The following is a 19,209-nucleotide window of genomic DNA, read 5'->3' on the forward strand; positions in this document are numbered from 1 at the left end:
TGACAGGGACTTTTCAGTGGTGGCTCCCTGTTGGTGGAATGCCCTTCCTGGTGATGTTTACCCAGCCACTCAATGGCTGAAGGAGACTGTTCCTGGCAACCCAAACATCTATGGATGAAATAATGTTTTTAATTGTGACTGTTTTTTAGAATGTTTTAAACTAATTTTAGAAATTATTTTTCGTCTTGATGCTGTTAAATTGTTTTGTTGATGTGTTTGCTGCCCTGGGCTTCTTAAGGAGGAAAGGAAATTCTATAAGTAAATAAAATAAGGCTTGCAGGCTGGACATTCCCCCGATTTGCTCACAGGCTACTTTTACGTGGGAAGCTTAGAAGGGAGGAAGGGAGGGATCAGTCTATTTCCAATTGCTGTCAATGTTTCCTGGATGAATGAAAGAAAAACAGTCTATGACTGTGTTGGAATTGCTTTTAATATGTTTTTTAATCTTTTTTTTAAACAATATGTTTTTTAGCCTTTTTTTTAAGATGTCTTCAAAGCTTTTAAAAATGTTTCTAAAGTTGTTTTGTTTTAATGTATTTTAAGGTCTGTTTTTATGAAGTTTTAAAGTGTTTTTAGTGCTTTTGTTTGCTGCCCTGGGCTCCTGCTGGGAGGAAGGGCAGGATATAAATCAAATTATAAGTAAGTAAATAAATAAAAAACGCAGTCTGCAAGAAAATTTGGCTTTAAACATATATTTTTAAAAGTATTTTCTGTCAGCATACATTTTGATACCATTTTTGAGCAGAGAACTGTGTTGGAACACTGAGAATCGCAGAAGTCTGTTTAGATATCCACTACTGTCTTCAGATATGCACATTAAGCCCAGGAGGCAAGGATCTGGTCAGTTTCGTCTTGTGATTTGCAGTCATTGGATTCCTCAAGCATCCCTTGCCGAAAAGATTCCCTTCTCCCACCCTTCTGAACATGTGCTCCATCCCTGGGAGTGAAGCAAGGTGGTGGGGGTGAGGGAAACGGATCACAGCGGATTGCAGGAAAGTCACTTGCTTGAATAAGCACTGTGCAGCCACGCAGTTAACGCATAACTTTCTCTGTGTGGTTAAAGAGGGGAGGGGGGGCATGCAAGAGCAAAAAGCTCTTGCCAGGTTGGAAATCTGCCCTGGAAAATGGCTCTGGAAGAAGATGTAGATCATTGGGTGAGACTGGTGTGAATGACATCTTGATCTGAACAAGGTCGCCTAGAGAAGGCCAAGCTGGGTCAGGATAAACGTGTTTGCAGCAAATTTTAGCTTTGCTCTGTAGCGAAGCAATTGTTTTTTTTCCAAATGCAAGTGGAGGAAATGGGCTGACCCCACCCTTGGAGGACGGTGGGCTCTCCTCCTCACTCCCCCCACCCACAACAAGCAGTCTTGGGCTTTGTGTTCCAATAGATAAGAGCCTTTTTTTTTTAAAGAGTATTGGGTTGCAACCGCATTCTCTGGCATTGTGCTATGGACAAGATCTTCTTAGCTCTGTAAAAGGGACATCCTTCAGATGCCATGTGTTCACTGTATGGAGGGTGGGGGGAAGAATAAAATCGCTTTTCAGCCACGTTGATGTTGGGTAATCTTGGCTTGAAAAATAATGTGCTGATGGTGAATAGCATACATCAGGCGTTGCCAGCCTTTTAGGTCTGTGGGTACATTTGGATTTTTGAGCAAATCCTGTGGGTGCCACTCCATCTGTTCACTTCTCTCTTCCTTCTCCCAGCTCCCCCCCCCCCAACAAAAAGAAACAGAGAGCACATACGCATGCACACTTCACTTTTCCATAGGGGGCTGGGTGAAAAGATAGATCCAGCAGAATTAATCTGAGTCTGGAAAAGCACATAGAGCTGAAAGAGGAAGTGGGAAAGAGCGGCACTCTTCCAACTTCCTCCTTCAGCTCTATGTACTTTTTAAGAAAGAAAAAAGTAACCCTCTCATGACCAAGGAGGCAGCTACAAGGGCTCAGAGTCTTTGAGGGCACCAGGGGAAGATCTCATGCTCAAACAGAGGTGTACATTGCTTGGGCTCTAAGAACTGTAATTATGAAAGGTATGTTAAAATTAATCTCTCCTTTGTGATGTTGTAAATTGGACACTGGCTTCAGGGCTTGGAAAAGTTACTTTTTTTTTAACTACAACTCCCATCAGCCCAATCCAGTGGCCATGCTAGCTGGGGCTGATGGGAGTTGTAGTTCAAAAAAGTAACTTTTCCAAGCTCTGCCTCCTTCTGTCTGCCGCAGGCGGAGTGTCACAGAGAGTCATTTACAGGAGGGAAATGTATCAAGGCGTTGCACTAATGGCAAATTCTGTTGTGCAGTTTATTTTCTTTAATTCTTCTTGTACAACTGAGAAGGTTTTGGTGTGGCTAACGGCTAGCAAGTCTCAGCGCACAGAAAACGTAAGAGGCCCGTAGTGAGTGCCCAAGGGCATCTTTGGAAACAGTTTTTTGTATGCGTTGCATGGTTCTCTGGGCTGGATGTGGTCCATATATATTGTTTATATAGGCATGTGCCTAGGCTCATCACTAGGCATATGTTTGCTGTAGGTTTAGGCTGGTTCAGTACTCCTCCTCTCTCGCCAGGGTAGGGATGGGCGCACCTGCCAATTTCACTTTCTCATTTTTCCCAATCTCAGTTTGCCATTTTTCCACATCGTTTTTTTAAAAGCCCCATGAAATTAATCAGCAGGTTAGTGTGCTTTTCTCCTAGTACACATTTTAAAATGCAATTTAGCCCAAAACACATTTTTTGCACACCATTTTTGCTGAGCAGCAAAATAGCAGAAGCAGCAGGAAACAATGCCGTTTAAACCCCAGGCAAATTAAATAGTTTTAACCACCAAATGAAACTCAGCTGAGTTGGTGCCAGGCAGGCATCTCTGGGGAGGGTGTTCTAAAGCCAGGGTGAACACCATAGAAAAAAAGGCCCTGCTTCTGATCACCACCCTCCTGATTCTGGAGATGGGGGCATTTAAAGGAGGGCTTCTGGGAATGATATTGGCAGTCGGGCAGGTTCAGATAAGATAGGGGTGCGGACATTCTGGCCCAGAGCCCAAATATGACCTCCATGCTTCGCCCTTGGGATTCTCCACAGGCCACACTCCATGCTGGTCCTGAGTGGTTTTGTCTGGCTGCAATGTGTTCCCAAACTATCATAAAGCTGCTTGCTTGTCTGGATGGAGGATAAAGGGGAGTGTGTTGAAACTTGCCTACTGTACCAAGGTGAAATTTACATTCCTTGCTCCACCCACTTCTGCTTCTGGGCCGCCTACTGCTGGCATGTGGCCCTCGGAAGATGGAAAAGGTCCCCTAACCCTGAAACACTTCTGCCTTCTCCGACCCACCCACCCCATCCCCGATGTAGCATCTTAGGTTTAGGGGAGGGCGCTGCTTATACACTTGATTTTTAGCAGTTGGTTCGGCTGCCGTGAAGACGGGGTTGACTGGCTTTGCCTAAGGATCGCTTGCTAAGTGGCTCAGATTAAGTCTGAACCTGGGATCTTCCCCGTTCCCAGCCTTGGCAGTGACGTCTGGAGCAGATGGCCTCTTGAATGCAGCTCAAAGAGGGCCACCCTTTCCCCCTTTCCCCATTGTTCCCCATTGTCTGGGGCTGAATGGAGCGCCGCTGAAAGCGAAAGTCTGCTTGCTTTGCGGAGCCTGGGAGATGCGGCCCAAAGGATGTGGATTCTCAAGAGGGATTGAAAAAGAGGCCTCCTTCCTTGCTGGGGTTGCATCCTTAAGAGGGCTGGAAGAATATTCTCAGAACGCACACAACAGCCACCTTCTTTCACTTCACCTCTCTGGGGTTTTTTTAGGGGGTGCATCTGCGTAGACGGAGAGGACTCCTCTCTTTCTCACTCCCTTTCTCTCTCTCTCTCTCACCCTGTGCTTTTCCTGCTTAGAGAGGGTGCTCAGCCGTGGACAATCAGCCATTTTTTTGCTCTTTCCCAGGGCACTGAATACTTCTCTGCTGCTAGATGTGGGAAAGAGGGCCCACATGGTGCAAGCTGGAATTCGGGCAGCTCTGTCCCCTCCCACTGCGGGAGAAAAGACAAACCCTTCCATAGCAAACAGCTCCAGAAATAGGAACAATCCGTGCAAAATACAAACAGGTGGGAGTTGTAGCCCGACAAGCTAACAAATATTTATCTGCATATATGCATTCGTTGTAAGCTGCGATGGGAAAGTGGCAAGAGTTTGGCACTTGAGTCCCTGGTGGAGGAACCGGCCTTTGGAGTCCCATATGGCTAGACTAAAAAAAAAAGCGGGGGCAATCAAATGGTGAAAAGTGCTGGAGTCCCTTCCCAGGGAGGAATGGCTGAAGCGTTTAGGGGGGTTAGTTTAGAAAGAGGATGACTAAAAAGACTCCAACTACCATCAGTCTTGGCCAGCAATGCGAATGGTCAGGGATGATGGGAGTTGAAGACCAAAACTACACCAAGTTGGTGACGTTTTGGACAGAGAGAGGACCGTAATATTCTGCCTGCTAAACTGCCTAGTTTGGCATTCTCTGCAGAGCTGCAGCTGCCCAGCGTTTCAGGCATGCCCAGACCATCTGGGGTCTTCTGCACGCAAGGCAGATGCTCTGCCAGTGGCCCTTCATGCCTGATTCTGGTTATGTTAAAGAGCAGTTCCTTGTTATGTCTGAAATAGGGAGCTGTGGTTTAAAATCGGTTTACTACCCAGCAGTAGTGCAGTGGCAAAATCAGAAGTGTGGGGTCCCTACATGTTAATCACAGCGGTGCCCCCTCCCTGGGTTTGTTTGTTTGTTTGTTTGCTGTGGGGTTGAGAATGAGATCCTTGGTAATGCCTAGGAACCAATAAGCATGAAATAGGAGAGTGTTAGCTACTGAGAAGAGTCTTCTCAGTGTTTGACTCACCTTTTACTTTGATTGACTCCAATCCACAGGAATGGACAAGGAAACATGCTAGAACAGTTTTCTCAGTGGCTAACACACTCCCCTTTCATGCTGATCAGCTTGTAGGATGCTAGAGACATAGGGACCTTGCTCCCAAAAATGTAAAGGGTCTAAGACCCCCCAAGACCCTCCACACCTACACCCCTGCTAACTAGGATATTAAATTGTGCTTTGATCCCAATTAGTAATCCATCATTAAACCACAGTTTCCCATTTTAGACGCATCAAGGATTACGGGGCCAAAGTTAGTGGAGAAGGGGAAGGATCACATGATTGCAATACTCTTTCTCAGCTTCTAAACCATAGATGCAACCAGGCAATGTGGTTTAATGTAACCAGGATTGCCGTATCCAGCAAAGGAAACGTTTGGCCTTGTTCTTGTTCCTGGCTTAATAAACAATGGTTGATTAAGCTGTTATGTTTGAATTGCCCCTTAGCCTGAGCTCGGAAAGGGTTTGCTGCTCTTACGACATTTCCCCTCTGCAGGTTTCTCTTCCCAGTCTGGGAGGGGTTGTTTTGGTTCCCCACCCCCACCCTTTCCAAAGAGGAGCTGCCGCTCTTTGGGTGACGGAATAAATAAGCACCTCCCGAGCACTCCCTTCATTAACGGCAACTCTTTGTCAAGGCCAAGAGCATCCCCCACCACCTCCCCTGTTAACGTTCCTTTGATGCTGTCTTTTGTGCCCACCGCTCAATGGCTCGGCTTTCACAGATCAGAGGAAGGGAACAATGGCTGCAGAGGCTACGTTGGGAAGACACAGAAGCGGCAGCAAGTGGAATTTTGCTATGGCTGAGAGCCCTAATAAAAGCAAGGGTTGACTTCTGATGCACAAAGGTGGCAAAGGGGGGCGGCGGCCAGGTGGCACGCAGGGAAGTGGTAGTGCTAGCAAAGCCCTCCCCACAAAAGGATAGAGTGGGGGTGGGGAGCCTAGGGCCTTCCAGATGTGGTTGGACGCCACCTCCCATCATCCCTGACTGTTGGCCGTGGGAACAGGGAGTGCTGCAGCATCACGTAGGCTACCCCTTGGTACCTACGGTGCCAAGCCGGATGGACTGACAGCAGCTTCCCTGATTTGAATGAGCCCAATGCACCCACCCACAGAGGAGGCTGCCCGCTGTGTTTCTGCATGAGTCATTACATTGGCCATTTCTCCTTCCATTCAGCCTCTGCTGGGGGCCAACAGTTCTTCCTTGGTTGGGACTGAAGTCTCTGAATGAGTCCCTGTTCTGGGAGGAAACTCCAGGTGCTAACAGAAAGCATTTATTGTGAGTACAAATGCGGTTTTTTGGGGGGGAGATATCTTACATCACACCAAGGATACTGCAGTGACTCCTACAGTATTCCTGTTGTGTTACGGTATTGCTGAGGCTATGCCTGCACCTTACATTAAACATAGTATCATACCACTTTAAACAGCAGGGCTTCTTCCAAAGAGCTGCAGTTTGTTAAGACTGAGAAGAGGGACCGATTGTTGAACCACTCAGGGGACTGTAGCTCTTTGAGGGGAATCGGGGTCCCCTAACAGCTCTCAGCACCGTTAACATGAGGGGAAGCCATGACTGTTTAAAGTGGTGTATGGTTACTTTAACTGTACGGTGAGGATGTGACCTGAAAAGATGCCCTTTCAAAACAGGTTGGACTTGCAATACAGATTCTTTTGCAGTGCCTGAAGTTTCCTCCTCCCTCTCTCCTTCCTTTCTTATCTGCTGGGGGTTCTGCCTCATTTTTACGATTGATCTCCCAGTTGGGGGGCTGACCTAGAGCTCACAAAGGAAAGCGGTTGAACGTTCCCTTTGCGACGGGCCATTCCTCACTCTGCTGCATGCTCTAAAAGCGAACCTTTTCGCCCGCTGAGTGAAGAGCGCCTTTTGGGGTGGGGGAGTGTGCTGTAACTTGAGGAATGGTGATTGAAGGCTTCCAGACATCCCGAGGCAGACCTCCGGATGCTGGGCCTGATCCCTGGCCAAGGCGAAAGGGAAGCCATCGACGGGCCTCTCCAGGATGGTCGGTGGTGGTGCCTGATCCGTTTGGATCCGCACTGTGCATACTTGGACTCCTACCATGGCAACAAGTTCATCTTCAGGCCAACAGAAGAGCGGGTGGCAATGAGGGGAGTGAGCAAAACAGCATTATGAGGAGACAAACCAGGCTGTGACTGCCAAAGAGAGAGAGAGAGACACCCAGTGGAAGGCAGAATGCAATTACTGAGAGCAAAGTTCTCTCATTTACGGTGGACCTTCAGTTGCCAGGAGCCCTGGGCATGAAGGGGGCTGATCTGAGACACAAGAAACTGCCCTACGATGGCTCAGACCATCAGTCCGGCTAGCTCAGGATTGCCTCTGAAAACCAGTTGCTGGAAACTGCAAGAGGAGAGCGGGCTGTTGCGCTTCAGGTCCTGCTTGCAAGATTCCCGTTGGGGCATCGAGATAGCCACTAAGAACAGGATATGCTGGACTAGCTGGGCCTCTGGCCTGCTCCAGCAGCCAGGCTCTTCTTTTGCCCTTATTCTTATTCGTCCATGGATACGGAATGTATTACGGCCTCCCCGTTGCAAGGAGTGGCAACAGGAAACCTGGGCCTCCAAATGCTGACCCAAGATCTTACATGTGACCTTTGAAAAACGGTCCCTGTTTTGTTGAACCAATAAGGAGATTTTCACACTTCATTTGGCAGCCAGAAGACACTGGGGGACAGGTCTGTCAGTGGCGATGAGATGTGCTGGCTAAATGGAGCCCCCAGGTTCAAAGGCAGTCTACCTGTGAATTATCAGTTCCAGGAGGCAGAGAAATAGGAGGGAACGGTTGTTGTGGAAAATAGGACCCTAAAACAGATGAGTCCTTGGTCTTAGATTCTTAATGCTGTTGGGGTACCAGTGAAATCCACGCTAATCACTCCTCTGAGCTTATGGCCAGGGCTGACTCCCTCCCCCCCATTCTGACACCTGCTTAAAACACAGTTGCTTGAGCATTTGGAAATTCTTAGTGTTCAGCTTGGTTTTGGTTTTTTCCGGTTGCTGCTCTGTAGTTGGTATTAACTGCAACTAAATGTATTTCTATACCGCCATACCATAAAATATCAGGGCGGTTTACAATCTTCAAAACATAAAACACCATTTTAAAAAATACAAATAATCATTACAGTGACTGGCTAATCCAAATAAAAAGCAAACAGCTGCAAAGGCCTTGCTTATTTATAAAAGTATTTATAAATACTTACACTTGTTGGAATGGGTTTGTTTTTAAAAATGAGCTTTGTTTCCCCCTGTCCTGAGATCTTGTGAAAAAGGGCAGGGTATCATTATTTTAAATAAACATATAAAAGGATAGAGAGAAGCCTTGGCTCCTATCCAGTGTAGCGCTGAGTACTCAGTCCGTTAGTGCAAGGATTTATGCTTGTGCAGTGGAACTTCCCCCCTGCTCCCCCCAAATCTGTTCTCCAACCCCCTGGAGCAGATTTGGGAAGGGGACGTGGGGGGGAGGGGGGCAGTGCTGTTGTGCAAGTATAAATCCTTGCATAAACAAGTGCATTGGATCCCCCCCCCACTTGTGTCCAGGGCCAGCCCAGAACAATTTGCTTCCTGAGGTAAAGCAGCCTTCACCAACCTGATGTCCTCAAGATATTGTTGGACTTCAGCTCCTGTCAGCCAGCTTACCCATCCTGGCTAAGAGTGATGGTAGCTGTAGTTCAAAATGTTGGGAAAGCACCAGGTTGGCAAAAAGTGTAGCAAAAGGTGCCCCCCCTCAAAATCAAGGTGTGTTGCACTAAGGGCGGTCTGTTTATTTTTGACACTTGGTGAATAATCCCACAAAGGCCGAAAAGACAGCAGCGTCGGCGCCAGGCGTACCTCATCGGGGAGACTGTTCCACAGTTCGGGGGCCACCACCGAAAAGGCCCTAGTTCTTGTAACCACCCTCCGAGCCTCCCTGTGGGACGGAGCTCGGAGGAGGGCCTTCGATGAAGAGCGTAGTGTACGGGCAGGTTCATATTGGGAGAGGCGTTCCAACAGGTATTGTGGTCTGATACTGGGCAAAGCAGGTCAGGAGTTGCAGGACCACAGATTCAGGTGAGCAACTTGCTCCTGCAACGCTTGAGAGCCAACTGAATGCCCTGTAAAATCTCTACCCACCCACCCTCACTACCACTCCCAGGCTCCGCCCGCTATGGATGGCTTTAGATTCTTAGAGGGCCAACTCACTGGCCTGAAGATGGGCGCTGCTCCTGCATTCCATAGACTCTGGACTGGTGCACTCCTTCCAGTGCTGGACTGGCAATGTCCTGTGGGAGGCTCTGACCCTATAGGCCAGCCTTTCCCAACCAGTGTGCCTCCAGATGTTGTTGGACCACAACTCCCATCAGCCTCAGCCATCATTGCCAATGGTCAGGAAAGATGGGAATTGTGGTCCAACAACGTATGGAGGCACACTGGTTGGGAAAGGCTGCTATAGGCCCTCGTGGTATAGGAGGTTCTTCTGGGGGCTCCTGTCCATCAGCCTCAGGCTCTGGGATCTAGAATCATAGAATCATAGAATAGTAGAGTTGGAAGGGGCCTATAAGGCCATCAAGTCCAACCCCCTGCTCAATGTAGGAATCCAAATCAAAGCATTCCTGACAGATGGCTGTCCTGATCTCCGGCAACAGACTCAGAGGTCTGCATCTGGTCTGGTTCTTTAGCTGGAGACTCCGCAGCCTCTGATTCCCAAGTCTTGATGGCTGATGGACTGAGGTATGGCAGGTGTTTACGGCTGAGCATCAGTCTCATTGCAACAGAAAGATGGGAATAGGGTTTTATTCGTACTTCAAGAAACAAAGCCGTTTAAAAGAGGGTGGTCTTTGTGGTGGCTAACAGTCTTCCTCTCAGAAATAAGGCATGCAGCAACATTAGCGTACTTGCGGTGCATGCTGAAAACATTTCTGCTCACTGTGGCTTTTGCTGGCTATCGATGGGAATATAGGAAACTGCGTTACACTGAGTAATCCCGTTGGTTCATCTAACTCAGTACTGTCTACACCGACTGGCAGGGGCTCTCCAGGATTTTCAGGCACGAGACTCTCCCAGCCATACCTGGAGACGCCAGGGATAAACTTGGCACCTTCTGCATGCAAGGCAAGATGCTCTTATCACTGATCCATGACCCTTCCCCATGTGATGGCTGCCACTGTAGAACTTTAAGGCCTTTTTTTAACTGCTTGATGGTTATTTATTGTAGTTGGGGTGATTTTAATTGTGTTTTTTGACTTTATGAACTTGCCGTATACTGCTGTGAGATGCCTACATAACGGTATATGGGTATTTTAATTAAGCAACAATAATAGTGGAAAATCGACATATTATTTCACAGTGCTCTGTGTTTAGAATTTTCTTAAAAAAAAAATAAATCTGGCAGCAGCGTATCAACAAACATTCTGACACAAGATTGCAGCAAAAGTTTGGCTTAGTGCCAGGGATGATAATGGCCTGGGTGCTGGATTTAGCAGACAAATAACACTTTCTTAACCACGACTGCATAATTATGAGACTCCCTTTTTAATGCAGCTTTTTCCCCCTCTTACAACTTCTCTCCACTTACAACCCCTCCCCCAAAGAACTGCTGAGGGTCTGGCGGTGTTTTATGGAAAACAAGAGTGACGTTTTGACAGTGAGACTTCAGGTACTTTCTGCAAATGTAAAATACTTCATTTGAATCCAATTTAGACAAACCAGACCACTTACAGTTGAAAATAAATGAAGGATGGCTTAATGGTGCCTTTAAAAAAAAAAGTCTTTTGCAGGAACTTCATTGCTACTGTGGGGTGTGAAGTGGTTCCCAGTCTTGCTCTTCTAAAAGCTCATTGTCTCCCCGCCCCAGTTGCTTCAATGAAGTTGGAATGCTTCATAAAAGAGCTACCATTGTTTGCTACTAACTGCATCTCATAGGCTGTTGGTAAAAACCCCTGTTCATCCAAAAGCAGCCTCCCCCAAGTTGGTGCCTCTGCAGATGTTGTTGGACTACAACTCCCATCATGGCTGGTGCTGGTGGGAGTTGCAATCCCAGCAACACCTGGGGGTCGCCCCAGGTTGGAGAAGGCTGCCCTAAAGCTTGGGTTGTCTTTCAAAAGTCACCTGAGATACCTCCTTTATTGCAGCCACAACTCACATTTACAAAAACAGCATTGCCATTCGACAGTACGGAGGTAAAAATGTTGTGGGTGATGTAATATAGTTTGTGGCAGCATGCTTTTTGGGATTGGGTGGTGTTTTTTTTTTGTGCAATAATGTTAACATTTCCTCAAGGACATCTTGAGTTTTCAGAAGACAACCCCTTCCTTCCCTCCCCCCAGGTCAGTGGGAGAACAGTTTGCCCCAAAATAATTTATCATAACTTTATTTATCAAAGGCTTGTATGGATGGAACTGAGCATAGTGAGGAGCATGAAGATGTCAGTAAAACTAGAAGACCCACATCATATTCTCCTCCTCTGTAGCACGTGGCACCTGGTCTACTTTTTTCGAGATGTCTTGGACTGCCTTTCATAGTGGGTTGTATATCTCCCAACCTCTCCACCCAATGCTCATCATTAGCTAGTGGCAGTCCAGGATGCCCTTGAACTGGTGTCTTCCTCCCAGTGTGGGATGGGCAAGAAATCTGATCCAGTTTGCATTTAATGGCTTATCCAGTTCACACTTTCTGAAATAATACAGGAACTGAAAACACAGCCAACCGTCAAAGTTTGCACTTTCCCCCAAATTTTGCAATGCAGATCTCCAGCCGAACAGTGTGTACAAGAATGCATAAACTAGGGTAAAGTGTGCATATAAATGCAGATGTTGGTGAAAATAGCATAGAAACATGCGTTTGTATTGGAGAAAATTGCTTTGCAAAAATTTGTGTGATTCTCAGGGCTGTGGAGTCGGTACGCCAAACCTTCGACTCCGACTCCTCTATTTTTCTACTGTCCAACTCCGACTCCACCCAAAATTGCTTCCAACTCCACAGCCCTGGAAAGGGCTGTAAATGTCTTTTTAAATTGGAAGCTCTCATAGGAGCATTTTTATTGCTGCCTGAATATGCGCTGATCTTGGCATCACAGCATTTGTCTTCATCTGGGTCCTGTGTCATACACTGACACACAAAATGTTTTCCATCTTGAGTTATGGTGAAATGCTCAACTACAGCTGACTTCATGGGAAGCTTCTTAGACATTTTGAATTTATATTTTTAAAAATTTGTCAATCAAAATTTATTTTGAAGTCGGAGTCAGTACATTTCTACTGACTCCGACTCCACCAAAAATTGCTTCCGACTCCGACTCCACAGCCCTGTGTGTTAGGCAAAACTGCATGCAAAAAATATGTATGTTAGGAGAAATTAACACTAAATGCTGCTGAATATGGATGAGGGCTTCTTAAAAAAATCGCAAATTGATTTGGAAATGTGGAGAACTGAACTGAAAAACTAGAAAACCAGAGAAACTTAAATTGACATATTTGGCTATCCCTAGTTCCAGTAGGTACCTTCCTAGCAAGCTAAGGACAGAATTAGCATGTAGTAGAGCCCTTCTTATTTATGTTTATTTAACAAGGGTCACATCCACACCAGAGCTTGGAAAAGTTACTTTTTTGAACTACAACTCCCATCAGCCCCAGCCAGCATGGCCACTGGATTGGGCTGATGGGAGTTGTAGTTCAAAAAAGTAACTTTTCCAAGCTCATGGCTTCCCCCAAAGAATCCTGGGAACTGTAGTTTGTTAAAGGTGTTGGGACTTGTAGTTCTGTGAAGAGTAAACTACAATTCCCAGGATTCTTGTGGAGAAGCCATGTACTTTAAATGTATGGTGTGGATGTGGCCAAGATTTATGTTCTGAGTAATCAACAAAAAACTCTTAAGTGGTTTATATAAAACAATATAAACTATAAAATGGAAATGGACTGCCTTCAAGTCAATTCCGACTTATGCCGACTCTATGAATAGGGTTTTCATGAGGCTGAGAGGCAGTGACTGGCCCAAGGTCACCCAGTGAATTTCATGGCTGTGTGGGGATTTGAACCCTGGACTCGCAGGTCGTAGTCCGACACCTTATAAAACCAAATTTGAAAAACAAGTAGCCATAACGTTTTTCAAAATATAGATAAAATCAGCAATTTTAAAGCACATGTACACAATTACATTACATGTCTGGCTAGGCTAGCCTAAAAAAAAAAAAGTTTTGTCTAGGTGCCTAAAACAATACAATAAAAGTGCCTGCCTAGTATTAACAGGCAGAGAGTACTAGAAATTAGTTTCTGCCATACTGAAGGATTGATTCTTTGCAAGTCTGCCCTTCATACTTAGTTTGTAATACTTTGGATTGAAGATGAGGGTGGATTGCTCACTAATGTGAATGAAAAAAAGAGGGGGGGAAGCAGAACCCACTTGTCTGCATGTGGAAAAGTAGCACATTGGGGGAAAGTGAGGGTAAACTTCCTGGCAAGCTAGCTTTCCATGTGCAAGATTTTATTTTAGAAACAACTGTGTGAGGAGAGCGTTTGGATGGTGGAATAATGGTTACGTGAGCCCACTGAAAGTTTCTTTAAAATATGTATCATACGCATTCCCCACTCCCATTTTAAATCTCCCTACCACCCATAGCTTCTAATTCTCCCAGAATTAAAGATTTTCAAGTCACTTTCATCCATTGTTGGCCTCCCTTCCCCCCCTTCCATCTTCTTTCAGTGCTTTCACTTTGCTGCAAAAATGCCAGGAAGCAGATGTCCAAAAAGAGTGTTCCCTTTTTCTTTCCCCCTCCCCAAGTTCTCACAGGACTAGAAACCTTCTCAAGAGGGGTATGCTTCAGTTTTATAATGTAGACGAACCCCCCTCCCACCCAACTGCCTTGAGATCCTGGGCTGGGAACACTAAGCTAGCAAATTCACAAAGCTTATTAGGGTCTTCCAGTCTTTTGGAACAAGAGGGAGATTTGCAATTTTAAGCTGAGAGGGGTAATTATGATAATCATCATAATTTTCAGAAGGCGGGGGGGGGAAAGAGTTTTCCTTACAAATGAATTCTGGGGTTGCTTTGGGGGGGGGAGGGTCCGGATGTACCAGACCACCCTGCCCTGAGCAAACAAATGATTTTGAAGGTCCGTAATTGCAAGGCTGCCTTTTAAGGATTCCTCTAGAGGATTCCTGAGTAATGGAGGTCGCACAAGGTCAGCAAAGAGCACCAGAGAATAAATCTGAAAGCATGAAGTCTCTCCTTTTAAAGCCATGCATAAAGGATTTATTTTGTAGCAGGGACAACTTTGGAACAATACCCTGCTATACAGAGCTTGGAAAAGTTACTTTTTTGAACTACAACTCCCATCAGCCCAATCCTGTGGCCATGCTGGCTGAGGCTGATGGGAGCTGTAGTTCAAAAAAGTAACTTTTCCAAGCTGTGCTGCTATATGTGTGTGAGTCTGTGTGTGTGTGTGTGTGTGTGTGTGTGTGCGCCCCCCCCCGTGCACACACACCTCTCACATAAAGGCTACAAAATAAATAATGGAGTCCCCGCTCGCTCTGTATATGGTGTTTTGAAGAAAGAGCCTCCCAGCCTGGGGGCAGATTGTGAAGTCAAAGGGTATCTTAGGCCCCATCTGCACTATACATCATCATCGTCATTACAATTTCTATCCCACCCTTCTTCCCGAAAGGAGCCCAGGGCAGCAAAATGACATTAAAGCAATGTCATAACCGCTTTAAACAGTCATGGCTTTCCCTAAAGAATCCTGGGAACTGTACTTTAAGGGTGCTGTGAGTTGTTAGGAGACCCCTGTTCCCTTGAGAGACCTACAGTTTCCAGAGTGGCTTAACAATCAATCCCTCTTCCCTGGGAACACTGCAAAGAAACCATTGTTTACTATTACATCCACACTGAGGAAACTATGGCTTGCTCAAACCACAGATTGCTTGGTTTGGATGTATTGGCAAACTGTGCTTTGCCATGGAAGAGGAAGTTGGGTGAGGGAGAGGTGTAAGAGTGTGCAGGAAAGAGAAGGAGAGAACACATATGCCCAAGGCCCATTCATCTGAAAAAAATGCTAAGGCTGAAATTCTAAGCACACTTAGTAAGGAGTAAGCTCTATTGAGCATAGTGGGGCTTACTTCCAAGTAAAAACATGCATAGGATTGTGCAGCGTGTTGTGGTTTTGAGATAAGTCTGAACCAAGCCAACCAATTGCACCCATGCAACCCCTGCTACAGATCTTAAACTCTAAAGACCTGACAGAGTGAAAGCATCCCCAGCATTGTAAATGTTCTAATGGAATGAGATGGGCTGTTTCATGGAACAGGCACCACCACAGAAAAGGTCCTGCTTCTGGTAGAAGTCGATTAGGTTTCTATTATTGAAGGAATCTGAATCTGGGTCTCTTTTGCAAGCCTAATCTACTAAACAGCAGGTGATGCTCTCCCCCCCCCCACAAGTCAAGGTTTTCATAGTTTGGTACCTAAGGGAGAAAATCCCACAAGCGTGCCTTCCTGAAGTACATAAGAAATTAGATAACTGACAATTTGATTGTTAGTTAATTCCTTCCCCATAGAGGTGTGCCTAGCCCCTTCATTATATAGCTTTCATCATATGCTGATGATGCACTTCTTTACCCTGGCATTTGACACTTCAGACAGTTATTTATTTAGAACACATCCTGTCCTTCTGATTGTAATTTTTTTAATGTGAATTTAATATTGTATTTTTACATTGTTGTAACCCACCCTGGAACCTCATGGCAAAGGGCGGATAAGAAGAAATAACAGCAACAAAACCCTTTTTTGACACCCTAAATCATCTGCCCTATCATTTTGCATAATGATAGGGCTGGCCCTGGTGAGAATGTCGCATGGCTGCACCATTTTCAGAAGGTCTTCCAGGCTTTGGCAAACTGCCATCTGGATAGGCATCAAAAGATACTGGCCGGGCTGCTCCAAAGCTTGCAAAGCCACCCAAAGAAAACTCAGTTGTGGATTCACATTGTGGATTCCCACAAACAGATCTCTTCTCCACCCGCCCCCTATTGTTTTAACAAACCTCCCCATAACAAATGGCTCTGAAGTTCAGCCTGGAAGGGTTAGGTGATAAAAAGTTAGAGAGTATTGGTTGCCGATGAAAAGCTGAAACACCAGCAATAGCTAAATAGTTTCAAGATAAACTCTGATACCGCTGATCAGAGATATTCTTTGTAAAATGAATAAATAAATAAATATCCAACCCACATTCATTCTCTTTTCAGGCCAATGATATTCACCAGGTGAAATCCAGCCCACTGGTGGCTATTAAACTCGACAGTATAATAAGTCCAATATGTATTTCAATTTACTTTGCAGCAACTACATTTAATTTACTCACTGCGGGGATTCGGAATGTAATCTTCTCTATTCCTGCTATTTGTCGAATGCATTATACATAAAGTTGGGAAAGGAACAGAGCGGGGCTACCTTATGATTTGCTGCCTGAACAACATGGCGAATGCGAGCAAATTAACGACGAAATCTTAGCAGTGCATAGTTTAATTATATTTGCAGATGAATTAAATGCATTTCCTCCCATTCCGGTTTTCATGTGAAGCTTGATTAAAGTGGGTCTCTCTCTCTCTCTCTCTCTCTCTCTGTCTCTCTCTCTTTGTAAGTGTGTTGGAAATATCACACATCAATCTTGGAGGGGATCTGGAATTTTGCTGCTTGAATCAGAAAATGGTTTATTAAGCTGTATTGATAGTGAGCTGTGTTTCTCAGAATTGGACAAATTTCTGCTTCTGAATTAAAATCAGAGAGACAATGACAGTTCAGAAGGTTTGCTTTTAGGACAGGGAAGAGTGAGAATGGCCTGTCCACAAAGGAGCCAGCCTTGGCATTTCTGTGTGTAGCTCCTGATTGGAAAGAAGCCAGCCCAAAGCCTGTGTCTCATGCAGAGAGACAGTGGCCAGCCTCTTTTGAGTGTGGATGTCTTTGCATCAGGAGTGACTGAATCATCCAGTTGCATCCAAAGCAGAGAGGCAGTAAAATTACTTGCCTGCAGCCAAGACTCAGTGGTAGATAAGGTTAAAGCAGTGACACAATGGGGAGACTTCTCCAGCATCCAGGAGCTTTTTCTGATATTATTCATTCATATTTCTTTGCTGTGAGCTTCCTGTTTAGCCACTACTCATTATTTTTTGCAGGTTCCCTTTTCCTATAAATAATGTGTAGACAGCCAGTGTGGTGTAGTGGTTAAGGTGTTGGACTACGACCTGGGAGACCAGGGTTCGAATCCCCACACAACCATGAAGCTCACTGGGTGACCTTGAGCCAGGCACTGCCTCTCAGCCTCAGGGGAAGGCAGTGGTAACCCCCCCCCCCGAATACAGCTTACCATGAAAGCCCTATTCATAGGGTCGCCATAAGTTGGGATCGAAGGCAGTCCATTTCCATTTCATTTATGCCAACCACAAAGTCTGTGTTGTACATTTGAAAGTTGTTGTGCATTTGGCATTAGACACAGAATTTCTCATGCTGAGGATCTGAAGAACACCTTAAGGCTGATAAATCTACTGGTGGTGCTTAGTGAAATCACAAGGGCTGGAGGAGGGCCTGACCAGTGGGCAGAGGATGGTGTTTACCTAACTAGGGAAGCAGGGATACATTGTGTCAAATGTGTGCTGCAAGGTATAAGCTTGAATTATTTGGATTTCCTTTATGTAGACACCTGAATTACCTTGATCCAGAATTTGGATTGTCTTGTTTCATTTATTTATTGTTACATTTATATCCCACCTTTGCAACAAGGCGCTCAAGGTGGCATACATGTTTCTCTCTCTCTCCATTATATCCTCTCAACAACCCTGTGAGGTGTAGATTAGGCTGAGAGGCAGTCGCTGGACCAAGGTCACCCACTGAGCTTCATGGCTGAGTGGAGATATGAACTCTGGTCTCCCAGGGCCTAGTCCAACACTTTAACCACTACACCACACTGTCTCTCTCTTTTTAACTGCAGCATGTGCTCTGAGGATGACAGCCCCAGAGGCGCTGTGCCCCCCCCCTTTGATCTCTTTACATTGGCTGGCTGACAGATAGCATTTAATATTTCCCAAGTCTCATTTTCTCTCTGACATCTGAGGAGGGAATGTGTACATCAGCATTGTGACTTAAACAATGCCCGTCAGCAGCGAGGCACTGAGCGGGGATCTTTAATAAAGCCGAGTGCTGGCAATGGGACCAAGGATGGCATGGGAATCACCTCTGTTTTTTTAGCAAGGCAGGAAGAGGACAAACTACCTGAAGAAGTGCTATTTGCTCTTCGGCTGGTTTTGCGTGTATCTCAGGAGAACCAGGAAGCAGATGGTTTGTATTGTAAACCGCTTTGAGATCTTTTAGATAGTAAGCAGTCTATAAATGGAAATAATGATGATGATGATGAATCAGAAAGCAAGCAGCTGCCTTCCTCTCTGGTGCAGCTATCCTGTTTGGAACAAAAAGGGCACCAGAGATTCCACACCAGCTTATTGGCACAAAGAGCCTGACAGATGAATCAGACAAAGGGCCCATCTAGTCCAGTGTCTTGTTTCCACCGTGGTCAGCCAGATGAATCTACCCCATTCTCACTTTCCAAGGCTGCTTTCACACTACACTTTATTGTGCTATTCTGATGATTTCTTACCTGGTAATTTGCACATTGTATTTGATCTTTCACATGTCATACAAGCTAGTTCTGGAATTCTAGTGGAATATAGTGCAAGTTTAGAACTTGTTGTTGTGATTAATAATACCAGAAACAATCCATTTGCAAGCTTGGGAACCTGGAAAATCACTGGACTTTTTCGCTAGCTGCAGCTGCTGCCATGACAGGCATCCCAGCATGCAGTGCATTCCCGCCCTTTAGGTGCACACTATTTTATTTTGCCTGACAAAAATTGTACTCTGGCTTAGGTGCAGGTAGCATGGCTATCCTTTCGATCTCACAGTCCTCTGAATTTTGCAGTGCAGTTCCCTAGACAAAGAATGTTTACAAAAATGCATATATTGGGTGGGGGAAAGCATGCATAAAAAGGAATATATTAGGGGAAATAACTTACAAAAATTAATTGTATTAGGGAAACCCCGGAGGGCTGTTGCCAATAGTCACTTCTGTGCTGGATCACCAATGGGTTGACTCACTATAACAGGGGACTTCTGTTTTTAGCTGTAGGGCCGCATTCCCTTCTGGACAATCTTACAGGGGCCACATGCCAATATTGGACATGGAATTAATGGTTATGACTAATTTAGGGTCATTAATTTCAATGGGTCTGCTCTGAGTAGGACTTAGCTGATTATCACCCAGATTATCCAGAAAGTCAGT

At 45.5% G+C, this 19,209-nt stretch overlaps 1 protein-coding gene across 1 annotated transcript in view; it reads left to right on the forward strand.

Annotated features, from left to right (window-relative positions):
• The window catches only part of IGDCC3 (immunoglobulin superfamily DCC subclass member 3), a 120,735-nt gene that overhangs the window by 18,197 nt on the left and 83,329 nt on the right, over positions 1-19,209 (forward strand). The gene's annotated exons all lie outside the window — the stretch shown is intronic.

Source organism: Rhineura floridana, chromosome 14, assembly GCF_030035675.1.
Source record: "Rhineura floridana isolate rRhiFlo1 chromosome 14, rRhiFlo1.hap2, whole genome shotgun sequence".
Lineage (NCBI taxonomy): Eukaryota > Metazoa > Chordata > Lepidosauria > Squamata > Rhineuridae > Rhineura > Rhineura floridana.